General features: G+C 40.6%; 1 protein-coding gene across 1 annotated transcript in view; it reads right to left on the bottom strand.

Annotated features, from left to right (window-relative positions):
- LOC135523642 (cytohesin-3-like) overlaps positions 1–13843 on the bottom strand; it is a 52655-nt gene that overhangs the window by 37807 nt on the left and 1005 nt on the right. The window lies entirely within an intron of this gene.

The following is a 13843-nucleotide window of genomic DNA, read 5'->3' as shown; positions in this document are numbered from 1 at the left end:
TGTTCTCTACTCTCTGCACAGACCATACAAACGATCCACACCGCGTGGCCGAGGCCACCCTAATCTGGTGGTCCCAGCGCGCACGACCCACGTGGAGTTCCAGGTCTCCGGTAGCCTCTGGAACTGCCGATCAGCGGCCAACAAGGCAGAGTTCATCTCAGCCTATGCCTCCCTCCAGTCCCTCGACTTCTTGGCACTGACGGAAACATGGATCACCACAGATAACACTGCTACTCCTACTGCTCTCTCTTCGTCCGCCCACGTGTTCTCGCACACCCCGAGAGCTTCTGGTCAGCGGGGTGGTGGCACCGGGATCCTCATCTCTCCCAAGTGGTCATTCTCTCTTTCTCCCCTTACCCATCTGTCTATCGCCTCCTTTGAATTCCATGCTGTCACAGTTACCAGCCCTTTCAAGCTTAACATCCTTATCATTTATCGCCCTCCAGGTTCCCTCGGAGAGTTCATCAATGAGCTTGATGCCTTGATAAGCTCCTTTCCTGAGGACGGCTCACCTCTCACAGTCCTGGGCGACTTTAACCTCCCCACGCCTACCTTTGACTCATTCCTCTCTGCCTCCTTCTTTCCACTCCTCTCCTCTTTGACCTCACCCTCTCACCTTCCCCCTACTCACAAGGCAGGCAATACGCTCGACCTCATCTTTACTAGATGCTGTTCTTCCACTAACCTCATTGCAACCCCCTCCAAGTCTCCGACCACTACCTTGTATCCTTTTCCCTCTCGCTCTCATCCAACACTTCCCACACTGCCCCTACTCGGATGGTATCGCGCCGTCCCAACCTTCGCTCTCTCTCCCCCGCTACTCTCTCCTCTTCCATCCTATCATCTCTTCCCTCTGCTCATACCTTCTCCAACCTATCTCCTGATTCTGCCTCCTCAACCCTCCTCTCTTCCCTTTCTGCATCCTTTGACTCTCTATGTCCCCTATCCTCCAGGCCGGCTCGGTCCTCCCCTCCCGCTCCGTGGCTCGACGACTCACTGCGAGCTCACAGAACAGTGCTCCGGGCAGCCGAGCGGAAATGGAGGAAAACTCGCTTCCCTGCGGACCTGGCATCCTTTCACTCCCTCCTCTCTACATTTTCCTCCTCTGTCTCTGCTGCTAAAGCCACTTTCTACCACTCTAAATTCCAAGCATCTGCCTCTAACCCTAGGAAGCTCTTTGCCACCTTCTCCTCCCTCCTGAATCCTCCTCCCCCCCCCCTCCTCCCTCTCTGCAGATGACTTCGTCAACCATTTTGAAAAGAAGGTCGACGACATCCGATCCTCGTTTGCTAAGTCAAACGACACCGCTGGTTCTGCTCACTGCCCTACCCTGTGCTCTGACCTCTTTCTCCCCTCTCTCTCCAGATAAAATCTCGCTTCTTGTGACGGCCGGCCGCCCAACAACCTGCCCGCTTGACCCTATCCCCTCCTCTCTTCTCCAGACCATTTCCGGAGATCTTCTCCCTTACCTCACCTCGCTCATCAACTCATCCCTGACCGCTGGCTACGTCCCTTCCGTCTTCAAGAGAGCGAGAGTTGCACCCCTTCTGAAAAAACCTACACTCGATCCCTCCGATGTCAACAACTACAGACCAGTATCCCTTCTTTCTTTTCTTTCCAAAACTCTTGAACGTGCCGTCCTTGGCCAGCTCTCCCGCTATCTCTCTCAGAATGACCTTCTTGATCCAAATCAGTCAGGTTTCAAGACTAGTCATTCAACTGAGACTGCTCTTCTCTGTATCACGGAGGCACTCCGCACTGCTAAAGCTAACTCCCTCTCCTCTGCTCTCATCCTTCTAGACCTATCGGCTGCCTTCGATACTGTGAACCATCAGATCCTCCTCTCCACCCTCTCCGAGTTGGGCATCTCCGGCGCGGCCCACGCTTGAATGCGTCCTACCTGACAGGTCGCTCCTACCAGGTGGCGTGGCGAGAATCTGTCTCCTCGCCACGCGCTCTCACCACTGGTGTCCCCCAGGGCTCTGTTCTAGGCCCTCTCCTATTCTCGCTATACACCAAGTCACTTGGCTCTGTCATAACCTCACATGGTCTCTCCTATCATTGCTATGCAGACGACACACAATTAATCTTCTCCTTTCCCCCTTCTGATGACCAGGTGGCGAATCGCATCTCTGCATGTCTGGCAGACATATCAGTGTGGATGACGGATCACCACCTCAAGCTGAACCTCGGCAAGACGGAGCTGCTCTTCCTCCCGGGGAAGGACTGCCCGTTCCATGATCTCGCCATCACGGTTGACAACTCCATTGTGTCCTCCTCCCAGAGCGCTAAGAACCTTGGCGTGATCCTGGACAACACCCTGTCGTTCTCAACTAACATCAAGGCGGTGGCCCGTTCCTGTAGGTTTATGCTCTACAACATCCGCAGAGTACGACCCTGCCTCACACAGGAAGCGGCGCAGGTCCTAATCCAGGCACTTGTCATCTCCCGTCTGGATTACTGCAACTCGCTGTTGGCTGGGCTCCCTGCCTGTGCCATTAAACCCCTACAACTCATCCAGAACGCCGCAGCCCGTCTGGTGTTCAACCTTCCCAAGTTCTCTCACGTCACCCCGCTCCTCCGCTCTCTCCACTGGCTTCCAGTTGAAGCTCGCATCCGCTACAAGACCATGGTGCTTGCCTACGGAGCTGTGAGGGGAACGGCACCGCAGTACCTCCAGGCTCTGATCAGGCCCTACACCCAAACAAGGGCACTGCGTTCATCCACCTCTGGCCTGCTCGCCTCCCTACCACTGAGGAAGTACAGTTCCCGCTCAGCCCAGTCAAAACTGTTCGCTGCTCTGGCCCCCCAATGGTGGAACAAACTCCCTCACGACGCCAGGACAGCGGAGTCAATCACCACCTTCCGGAGACACCTGAAACCCCACCTCTTCAAGGAATACCTAGGATAGGATAAAGTAATCCTTCTCACCCCCCCTTAAATGATTTAGATGCACTATTGTAAAGTGGCTGTTCCACTGATGTCAGAAGGTGAATTCACCAATTTGTAAGTCGCTCTGGATAAGAGCGTCTGCTAAATGACTTAAATGTAATGTAAATGTAATAACCCTATTCCAACAGAGCACTTAGTAATAACCCTATTCCAACAGAGCACTTAGTAAAAAAACATTCCAACAGACAACTTAGTAAAAAAACATTCCAACAGAGCACTTAGTAATAACCCCATTCCAACAGAGCACTTAGTAATAACCCCATTCCAACAGAGCACTTAGTAATAACCCCATTCCAACAGAGCAATTAATAAAAAACAACAACATTCCAACAGAGCACTTAGTAATAACCACATTCCAACAGAGCACTTAGTAATAACCCCATTCCAACAGAGCACTTAGTAATAACCCCATTCCAACAGAGCACTTAGTAAAAACAACATTCAAACAGAGCACTTAGCAATAACCCTATTCCAACAGAGCACTTAGTAATAACCCCATTCCAACAGAGCACTTAGTAAAAAAACATTCCAACAGAGCACTTAGTAAAGAAAACATTCCAACAGAGCACTTAGTAATAACCCTATTCCAACAGAGCACTTAGTAATAACCCCATTCCAACAGAGCACTTAGTAAAAAAACATTCCAACAGAGCACTTAGTAAAAAAAAACATTCCAACAGAGCACTTAGTAAAAAAAACATTCCAACAGAGCACTTAGTAAAAAAAACATTCCAACAGAGCACTTAGTAATAACCCCATTCCAACAGAGCACTTAATAAAAAACAACAACATTCCAACAGAGCACTTAGTAATAACCACATTCCAACAGAGCACTTAGTAATAACCCCATTCCAACAGAGCACTTAGTAATAACCCCATTCCAACAGAGCACTTAGTAAAAACAACATTCAAACAGAGCACTTAGCAATAACCCTATTCCAACAGAGCACTTAGTAATAACCCCATTCCAACAGAGCACTTAGTAAAAAAACATTCCAACAGAGCACTTAGTAAAAAAAACATTCCAACAGAGCACTTAGTAATAACCCTATTCCAACAGAGCACTTAGTAATAACCCCATTCCAACAGAGCACTTAGTAAAAAAACATTCCAACAGAGCACTTAGTAAAAAAAACATTCCAACAGAGCACTTAGTAAAAAAAACATTCCAACAGAGCACTTAGTAAAAAAAACATTCCAACAGAGCACTTAGTAATAACCCTATTCCAACAGAGCACTTAGTAAAAAAACATTCCAACAGACAACTTAGTAAAAAAACATTCCAACAGAGCACATAGTAAAAAAAAAACATTCCAACAGGGCACTTAGTAATAACCCCATTCCAACAGAGCACTTAGTAATAACCCCATTCCAATAGAGCACTTAGTAAAAAAACAACATTCCAACAGAGCACTTAGTAAAAACACCATTCAAACCGAACACTTAGTAAAAACACCATTCAAACAGAGCACTTAGTAAAAACACCATTTAAACAGAACACTTAGTAAAAACACCATTCCAATAGAGCACTTAGTAAAAAAACATTCCAACAGAGCACTTAGTAAAAACACCATTCCAACAGAGCACTTAGTAATAACCCTATTCCAACAGAGCACTTAGTAATAACCCCATTCCAACAGAGCACTTAGTAAAAAAACATTCCAACAGAGCACTTAGTAAAAAAAAACATTCCAACAGAGCACTTAGTAAAAAAAACATTCCAACAGAGCACTTAGTTAAAAAAACATTCCAACAGAGCACTTAGTAATAACCCCATTCCAACAGAGCACTTAGTAATAACCCCATTCCAACAGAGCACTTAATAAAAAACAACAACATTCCAACAGAGCACTTAGTAATAACCACATTCCAACAGAGCACTTAGTAATAACCCCATTCCAACAGAGCACTTAGTAATAACCCCATTCCAACAGAGCACTTAGTAAAAACAACATTCAAACAGAGCACTTAGCACTAAAAACAACATTCAAACAGAGCACTTAATAACCCTATTCCAACAGAGCACTTAGTAATAACCACATTCCAACAGAGCACTTAGTAATAACCCTATTCCAACAGAGCACTTAGTAATAACCCCATTCCAACAGAGCACTTAGTAAAAAAACATTCCAACAGAGCACTTAGTAAAAAAAACATTCCAACAGAGCACTTAGTAAAAAAAACATTCCAACAGAGCACTTAGTAAAAAAACATTCCAACAGAGCACTTAGTAATAACCCTATTCCAACAGAGCACTTAGTAAAAAAAACATTCCAACAGACAACTTAGTAAAAAAACATTCCAACAGAGCACTTAGTAAAAAAAACATTCCAACAGGGCACTTAGTAATAACCCCATTCCAACAGAGCACTTAGTAAAAAAACAACATTCCAACAGAGCACTTAGTAAAAACACCATTCAAACCGAACACTTAGTAAAAACACCATTCAAACAGAGCACTTAGTAAAAACACCATTCAAACAGAACACTTAGTAATAACCCCATTCCAACAGAGCACTTAGTAAAAAAAACATTCCAACAGAGCACTTAGTAATAACCCTATTCCAACAGAGCACTTAGTAATAACCCCATTCCAACAGAGCACTTAGTAAAAAAACATTCCAACAGAGCACTTAGTAAAAAAAACATTCCAACAGAGCACTTAGTAATAACCCTATTCCAACAGAGCACTTAGTAAAAAAACATTCCAACAGACAACTTAGTAAAAAAACATTCCAACAGAGCACATAGTAAAAAAAAAACATTCCAACAGGGCACTTAGTAATAACCCCATTCCAACAGAGCACTTAGTAATAACCCCATTCCAATAGAGCACTTAGTAAAAAAACAACATTCCAACAGAGCACTTAGTAAAAACACCATTCAAACCGAACACTTAGTAAAAACACCATTCAAACAGAGCACTTAGTAAAAACACCATTCAAACAGAACACTTAGTAAAAACACCATTCCAATAGAGCACTTAGTAAAAAAAAACATTCCAACAGAGCACTTAGTAAAAACACCATTCCAACAGAGCACTTAGTAAAAAAAACATTCCAACAGAGCACTTAGTAATAACCCTATTCCAACAGAGCACTTAGTAATAACCCCATTCCAACAGAGCACTTAGTAAAAAAACATTCCAACAGAGCACTTAGTAAAAAAAACATTCCAACAGAGCACTTAGTAAAAAAAACATTCCAACAGAGCACTTAGTTAAAAAAACATTCCAACAGAGCACTTAGTAATAACCCCATTCCAACAGAGCACTTAGTAAAAAAACATTCCAACAGACAACTTAGTAAAAAAACATTCCAACAGAGCACATAGTAAAAAAAAACATTCCAACAGGGCACTTAGTAATAACCCCATTCCAACAGAGCACTTAGTAATAACCCCATTCCAATAGAGCACTTAGTAAAAAAACAACATTCCAACAGAGCACTTAGTAAAAACACCATTCAAACCGAACACTTAGTAAAAACACCATTCAAACAGAGCACTTAGTAAAAACACCATTCAAACAGAACACTTAGTAAAAACACCATTCCAATAGAGCACTTAGTAAAAAAAAACATTCCAACAGAGCACTTAGTAAAAACACCATTCCAACAGAGCACTTAGTAAAAAAAACATTCCAACAGAGCACTTAGTAATAACCCTATTCCAACAGAGCACTTAGTAATAACCCCATTCCAACAGAGCACTTAGTAAAAAAACATTCCAACAGAGCACTTAGTAAAAAAAAACATTCCAACAGAGCACTTAGTAAAAAAAACATTCCAACAGAGCACTTAGTTAAAAAAACATTCCAACAGAGCACTTAGTAATAACCCCATTCCAACAGAGCACTTAGTAAAAAAACATTCCAACAGACAACTTAGTAAAAAAACATTCCAACAGAGCACATAGTAAAAAAAAAACATTCCAACAGGGCACTTAGTAATAACCCCATTCCAACAGAGCACTTAGTAATAACCCCATTCCAATAGAGCACTTAGTAAAAAAACAACATTCCAACAGAGCACTTAGTAAAAACACCATTCAAACCGAACACTTAGTAAAAACACCATTCAAACAGAGCACTTAGTAAAAACACCATTTAAACAGAACACTTAGTAAAAACACCATTCCAATAGAGCACTTAGTAAAAAAAAACATTCCAACAGAGCACTTAGTAAAAACACCATTCCAACAGAGCACTTAGTAATAACCCTATTCCAACAGAGCACTTAGTAATAACCCCATTCCAACAGAGCACTTAGTAAAAAAACATTCCAACAGAGCACTTAGTAAAAAAAACATTCCAACAGAGCACTTAGTAAAAAAAACATTCCAACAGAGCACTTAGTTAAAAAAACATTCCAACAGAGCACTTAGTAATAACCCCATTCCAACAGAGCACTTAGTAATAACCCCATTCCAACAGAGCACTTAATAAAAAACAACAACATTCCAACAGAGCACTTAGTAATAACCACATTCCAACAGAGCACTTAGTAATAACCCCATTCCAACAGAGCACTTAGTAATAACCCCATTCCAACAGAGCACTTAGTAAAAACAACATTCAAACAGAGCACTTAGCAATAACCCTATTCCAACAGAGCACTTAGTAATAACCACATTCCAACAGAGCACTTAGTAATAACCCTATTCCAACAGAGCACTTAGTAATAACCCCATTCCAACAGAGCACTTAGTAAAAAAACATTCCAACAGAGCACTTAGTAAAAAAAAACATTCCAACAGAGCACTTAGTAAAAAAAAACATTCCAACAGAGCACTTAGTAAAAAAACATTCCAACAGAGCACTTAGTAATAACCCTATTCCAACAGAGCACTTAGTAAAAAAAACATTCCAACAGACAACTTAGTAAAAAAACATTCCAACAGAGCACTTAGTAAAAAAAACATTCCAACAGGGCACTTAGTAATAACCCCATTCCAACAGAGCACTTAGTAAAAAAACAACATTCCAACAGAGCACTTAGTAAAAACACCATTCAAACCGAACACTTAGTAAAAACACCATTCAAACAGAGCACTTAGTAAAAACACCATTCAAACAGAACACTTAGTAATAACCCCATTCCAACAGAGCACTTAGTAAAAAAAACATTCCAACAGAGCACTTAGTAATAACCCTATTCCAACAGAGCACTTAGTAATAACCCCATTCCAACAGAGCACTTAGTAAAAAAACATTCCAACAGAGCACTTAGTAAAAAAAACATTCCAACAGAGCACTTAGTAATAACCCTATTCCAACAGAGCACTTAGTAAAAAAACATTCCAACAGACAACTTAGTAAAAAAACATTCCAACAGAGCACATAGTAAAAAAAACATTCCAACAGGGCACTTAGTAATAACCCCATTCCAACAGAGCACTTAGTAATAACCCCATTCCAATAGAGCACTTAGTAAAAAAAAAACATTCCAACAGAGCACTTAGTAAAAACACCATTCAAACCGAACACTTAGTAAAAACACCATTCAAACAGAGCACTTAGTAAAAACACCATTCAAACAGAACACTTAGTAAAAACACCATTCCAATAGAGCACTTAGTAAAAAAAATTCCAACAGAGCACTTAGTAAAAACACCATTCCAACAGAGCACTTAGTAAAAAATTCCAACATTCCAACAGAGCACTTAGTAATAACCCCATTCCAACAGAGCACTTAGTAATAACCCCATTCCAACAGAGCACTTAGTAAAAAAACATTCCAACAGAGCACTTAGTAAAAAAAAACATTCCAACAGAGCACTTAGTAAAAAAAACATTCCAACAGAGCACTTAGTTAAAAAAACATTCCAACAGAGCACTTAGTAATAACCCCATTCCAACAGAGCACTTAGTAATAACCCCATTCCAACAGAGCACTTAATAAAAAACAACAACATTCCAACAGAGCACTTAGTAATAACCACATTCCAACAGAGCACTTAGTAATAACCCCATTCCAACAGAGCACTTAGTAATAACCCCATTCCAACAGAGCACTTAGTAAAAACAACATTCAAACAGAGCACTTAGCAATAACCCTATTCCAACAGAGCACTTAGTAATAACCACATTCCAACAGAGCACTTAGTAATAACCCTATTCCAACAGAGCACTTAGTAATAACCCCATTCCAACAGAGCACTTAGTAAAAAAACATTCCAACAGAGCACTTAGTAAAAAAAAACATTCCAACAGAGCACTTAGTAAAAAAAACATTCCAACAGAGCACTTAGTAAAAAAACATTCCAACAGAGCACTTAGTAATAACCCTATTCCAACAGAGCACTTAGTAAAAAAAACATTCCAACAGACAACTTAGTAAAAAAACATTCCAACAGAGCACATAGTAAAAAAAACATTCCAACAGGGCACTTAGTAATAACCCCATTCCAACAGAGCACTTAGTAAAAAAACAACATTCCAACAGAGCACTTAGTAAAAACACCATTCAAACCGAACACTTAGTAAAAACACCATTCAAACAGAGCACTTAGTAAAAACACCATTCAAACAGAACACTTAGTAATAACCCCATTCCAACAGAGCACTTAGTAAAAAAAACATTCCAACAGAGCACTTAGTAATAACCCTATTCCAACAGAGCACTTAGTAATAACCCCATTCCAACAGAGCACTTAGTAAAAAAACATTCCAACAGAGCACTTAGTAAAAAAAACATTCCAACAGAGCACTTAGTAAAAAAAACATTCCAACAGAGCACTTAGTAACAAAAACATTCCAACAGAGCACTTAGTAATAACCCCATTCCAACAGAGCACTTAGTAAAAAAACAACATTCCAACAGAGCACTTAGTAAAAACACCATTCAAACCGAACACTTAGTAAAAACACCATTCAAACCGAACACTTAGTAAAAACACCATTCAAACAGAACACTTAGTAAAAACACCATTCAAACAGAACACTTAGTAATAACCCCATTCCAACAGAGCACTTAGTAAAAAAAACATTCCAACAGAGCACTTAGTAATAACCCTATTCCAACAGAGCACTTAGTAATAACCCCATTCCAACAGAGCACTTAGTAAAAAAACATTCCAACAGAGCACTTAGTAAAAAAAACATTCCAACAGAGCACTTAGTAAAAAAAACATTCCAACAGAGCACTTAGTAATAACCCTATTCCAACAGAGCACTTAGTAATAACCCTATTCCAACAGAGCACTTAGTAAAAAAACATTCCAACAGAGCACATAGTAAAAAAAAAACATTCCAACAGGGCACTTAGTAATAACCCCATTCCAACAGAGCACTTAGTAATAACCCCATTCCAATAGAGCACTTAGTAAAAAAAAAACATTCCAACAGAGCACTTAGTAAAAACACCATTCAAACCGAACACTTAGTAAAAACACCATTCAAACAGAGCACTTAGTAAAAACACCATTCAAACAGAACACTTAGTAAAAACACCATTCCAATAGAGCACTTAGTAAAAAAAAACATTCCAACAGAGCACTTAGTAAAAACACCATTCCAACAGAGCACTTAGTAATAACCCCATTCCAACAGAGCACTTAGTAATAACCCCATTCCAACAGAGCACTTAATAATAAAAAAACATTCCAACAGAGCACTTAATAAAAAACCCATTGCAACAGAGCACTTAGTAAAAACACCATTCAAACCGAACACTTAGTAAAAACACCATTCTAACAGAGCACTTAGTAAAAACACCATTCAAACAGAACACAGTAAAAACACCATTCCGACAGAGCACTTAGTAAAAACATCATTCAAACAGAACACTTAGTAAAAACACCATTCAAACAGAACACTTAGTAAAAACACCATTCCAATAGAGCACTTAGTAAAAAAAACCATTCCAACCGAACACTTAGTAAAAACACCATTCAAACAGAACACTTAGTAAAAACACCATTCAAACAGAACACTTAGTAAAAACACCATTCAAACAGAACACTTAGTAAAAACACCACTCATACAGAGCACTTTCCTTTATCCCCCTGACAAATGCAAAGCTGAAAATGTCCCTACAGAAACGAGAGGAAATAGAGGCTCTAAAAACCCACAACCAGCATCAAGTGAGTGCTGGACAATTTGTAGGCCTACAATGTATTCATTTCTGCTTTCACTCTACCAGCCTAACTACACAATGAGTCTATAAAATAGACTTTGTGCCATACAACACTTGTGATTTAGGGTCTGTTTTACACAATGTGAGCGCAGACGTCTGTCTTGTGGCATGTAAACAGCACAGAGGAGTGTGCCAAGTGTGTAGAAGTAGGAGTAAACATGCATTAATGAATTCCATATTCTACTCTACTCACTGCCCTAGTTTCTCAGAGTGTGCCGGAGTGTGTGTGCGTTATGTTCTTCTGTGTAATTATCTCTGTTTGTTCTCCTATGAGAGGCAGTATGCATGCTCACTATCAGCACATATAAGAACATGAACTAATCCTATATCATGTCCCTTTTTCCCTCTCCTTCTTAGCAGGCAGTAAACGGAGGCAGAACAAATTATGCCCCAACTTTGACCATATGCTGCACAACACAGTACAGCTCCATGACATCATGAAGCATTACACTCTGCACAGCACTGATTTGAGTTTAAGGGTTTTAGCTTGAATTAAAAAGGCATTTTAACCAGCGCTTCTCTGACTACCAGGGGGAAATTTAGGATGCCAGCATAGTGTACAGTATGATTTGAGCAGACACACACACACACACACACATTTTACTAGACACTCTTATCCAGAGCAACTAGGGTTAAGTGCCTAGCTCAAGGGCACATTGGCAGATGTTTCATCAAGTAGGCTTGGGATTCAAACCAACGCTCTTAACCGCTAGGCTACCTTCTGCCCTTAAACCTTAATTTAACCAGGCAGGGGTTATGTAGAGCATGAAAAGGGTTAACACTACACTACAGAAACAGGATGGACCAGTGTGGGCTGAAGAGGGGTGAGATATGTAGAGGGTCCCCTCTTCAGCATCTGCTAATCTCTCACAGTTTAACTGCCAAACAGTTATTCTGCTTCTCTTCTCAAGGCAAATGTTTACAACACATTTACATGGCCTTCGCCCCCTGCCTTGGGATGGGGCTGGAAGATTATCCTGTTTGGATTTGGTGTTTGTGTGTGAGATTGTATAAGTGTGTGTATCTCACCCCTCCTGGGGGGGGGTTAAAATATACTGTGTGTGGGTTTTCTCTTGTATCATGAAAGCAGTAGACCTATGGGGTGCCATAGGGTGTAGTTTAGCACTGTCACTTAAATACAGTTGAAGTCGGTAGTTTACATTTAATTTTGCCAAATACATTTAAACTCAGATTTTCACAATTCCTGACATTTAATCCTAGTAAACATTCCCTGTTTTAGGTCAGTTAGGATCGCCACTTTATTTTAAGAATGTGAAATGTCAGAATAATAGTAGAGAGAATGATTTCTTTCAGCTTTAATTTCTTTCATCACATTCCCAGTGGGTAAGAAGTTTACATACACTCAATTAGTATTCGGTAGCATTGCGTTTAAATTGTTTAACTTGGGTCAAATGTTTTGTGTATCCTTCCACAAGATTCCCACAATAAGTTGGGTGAATTTTGGCCCATTCCTCCTGACAGAGCTGGTGTAACTGAGTCAGGTTTGTTGGCCTCCTTACTTGCACACACTTTTTCAGTTCTGCCCACAAATTTTATATGGGATTGAGGTCAGGGCTTTGTGATGGCCACTCCAATACCTTGACTTTGTTGTCCTTAAGCCATTTTGCCACAACTTTGGAAGTATGCTTGGGGTCATTGTCCATTTGAAAGACCCATTTGCGACCAAGCTATAACTTCCTGACTGATGTCTTGAGATGTTGCCTCATTATATCCACATAATTTTCCTTCCCCATGACGCCATCTATATTGTGAAGTGTACCAGTCCCTCCTGCAGCAAAGCACCCCCACAGCATGATGCTGCCACCCCCGTGTTTCACAGTTGGGATGGTGTTCTTCGCCTGCAAGCCGCCCCCGTTTTTCTCCAAACATAACGATTGTCATAACGGCCAAACAGTTCTATTTTTGTTTCATCAGACCAGAGGACATTTTTCCAAAAAGTATAATATTTGTACCCATGTGCAGTTGCAAACCGAAGTCTGGCTTTTTTATGGCGGTTTTGGAGCAGTGGCTTCTTCCTTGCTGAGCGGCCTTTCAGGTTACGTCGATATAAGACTCGTTTTACTGTGGATATAGATACTTTGGTACCTGTTTCCTCCAGCATCTTACAAGGTCCTTTGCTGTTGTTCTGGGATTGATTTGCACTTTTCGCACCAAAGTACGTTCATCTCTAGGTGGCAGAATGCGTCTCCTTCCTGAGAGGTATGACGGCTGCGTGGTCCCATGGTGTTTATATTTGTGTACTATTGTTTGTACAGATGAACATGGTACCTTCAGGCATTTGGAAATTGCTCCCATGGATGAACCAGACTTGTAGAGGTCTACAATTTTTTTCTGAGGTCTTGGCTGATTTCTTTTGATTTTCCCATGTCAAGAAAAGAGGCACTGAGTTTGAAGATAGGCCTTGAAATACATCCACAGGTACACCTCCAAATGACTCAAATTATGGAAATTAGACTATCAGAAGCTTCTAAAGCCATGACATCATTTTCTTGAATTTGCCAAGCAGTTTGAAGGCACAGTCAACTTAGTGTATGTAAACTTCTGACCCACTATAATTCTGATACAGTGAATTATAAGTGAAATAATATGTCTGTAAACAATTGTTGGAAAAATTACTTGTGTCATGCACAAAGTAGATGTCCTAACCAACTTGCCAAAACTATAGTTTGTTAACAAGAAATTTGTGGAGTGGTTGAAAAACGTGTTTTAATGACTTTAATGACTTTGGAACGGAT

This window comes from Oncorhynchus masou, chromosome 31 (genome assembly GCF_036934945.1).
Source record: "Oncorhynchus masou masou isolate Uvic2021 chromosome 31, UVic_Omas_1.1, whole genome shotgun sequence".
Classification (NCBI taxonomy): Eukaryota; Metazoa; Chordata; class Actinopteri; order Salmoniformes; family Salmonidae; genus Oncorhynchus; species Oncorhynchus masou.
The sequence above is the reverse complement of the archived record's forward strand: the minus strand, read 5'-3'. Positions and strand labels throughout refer to the sequence as shown.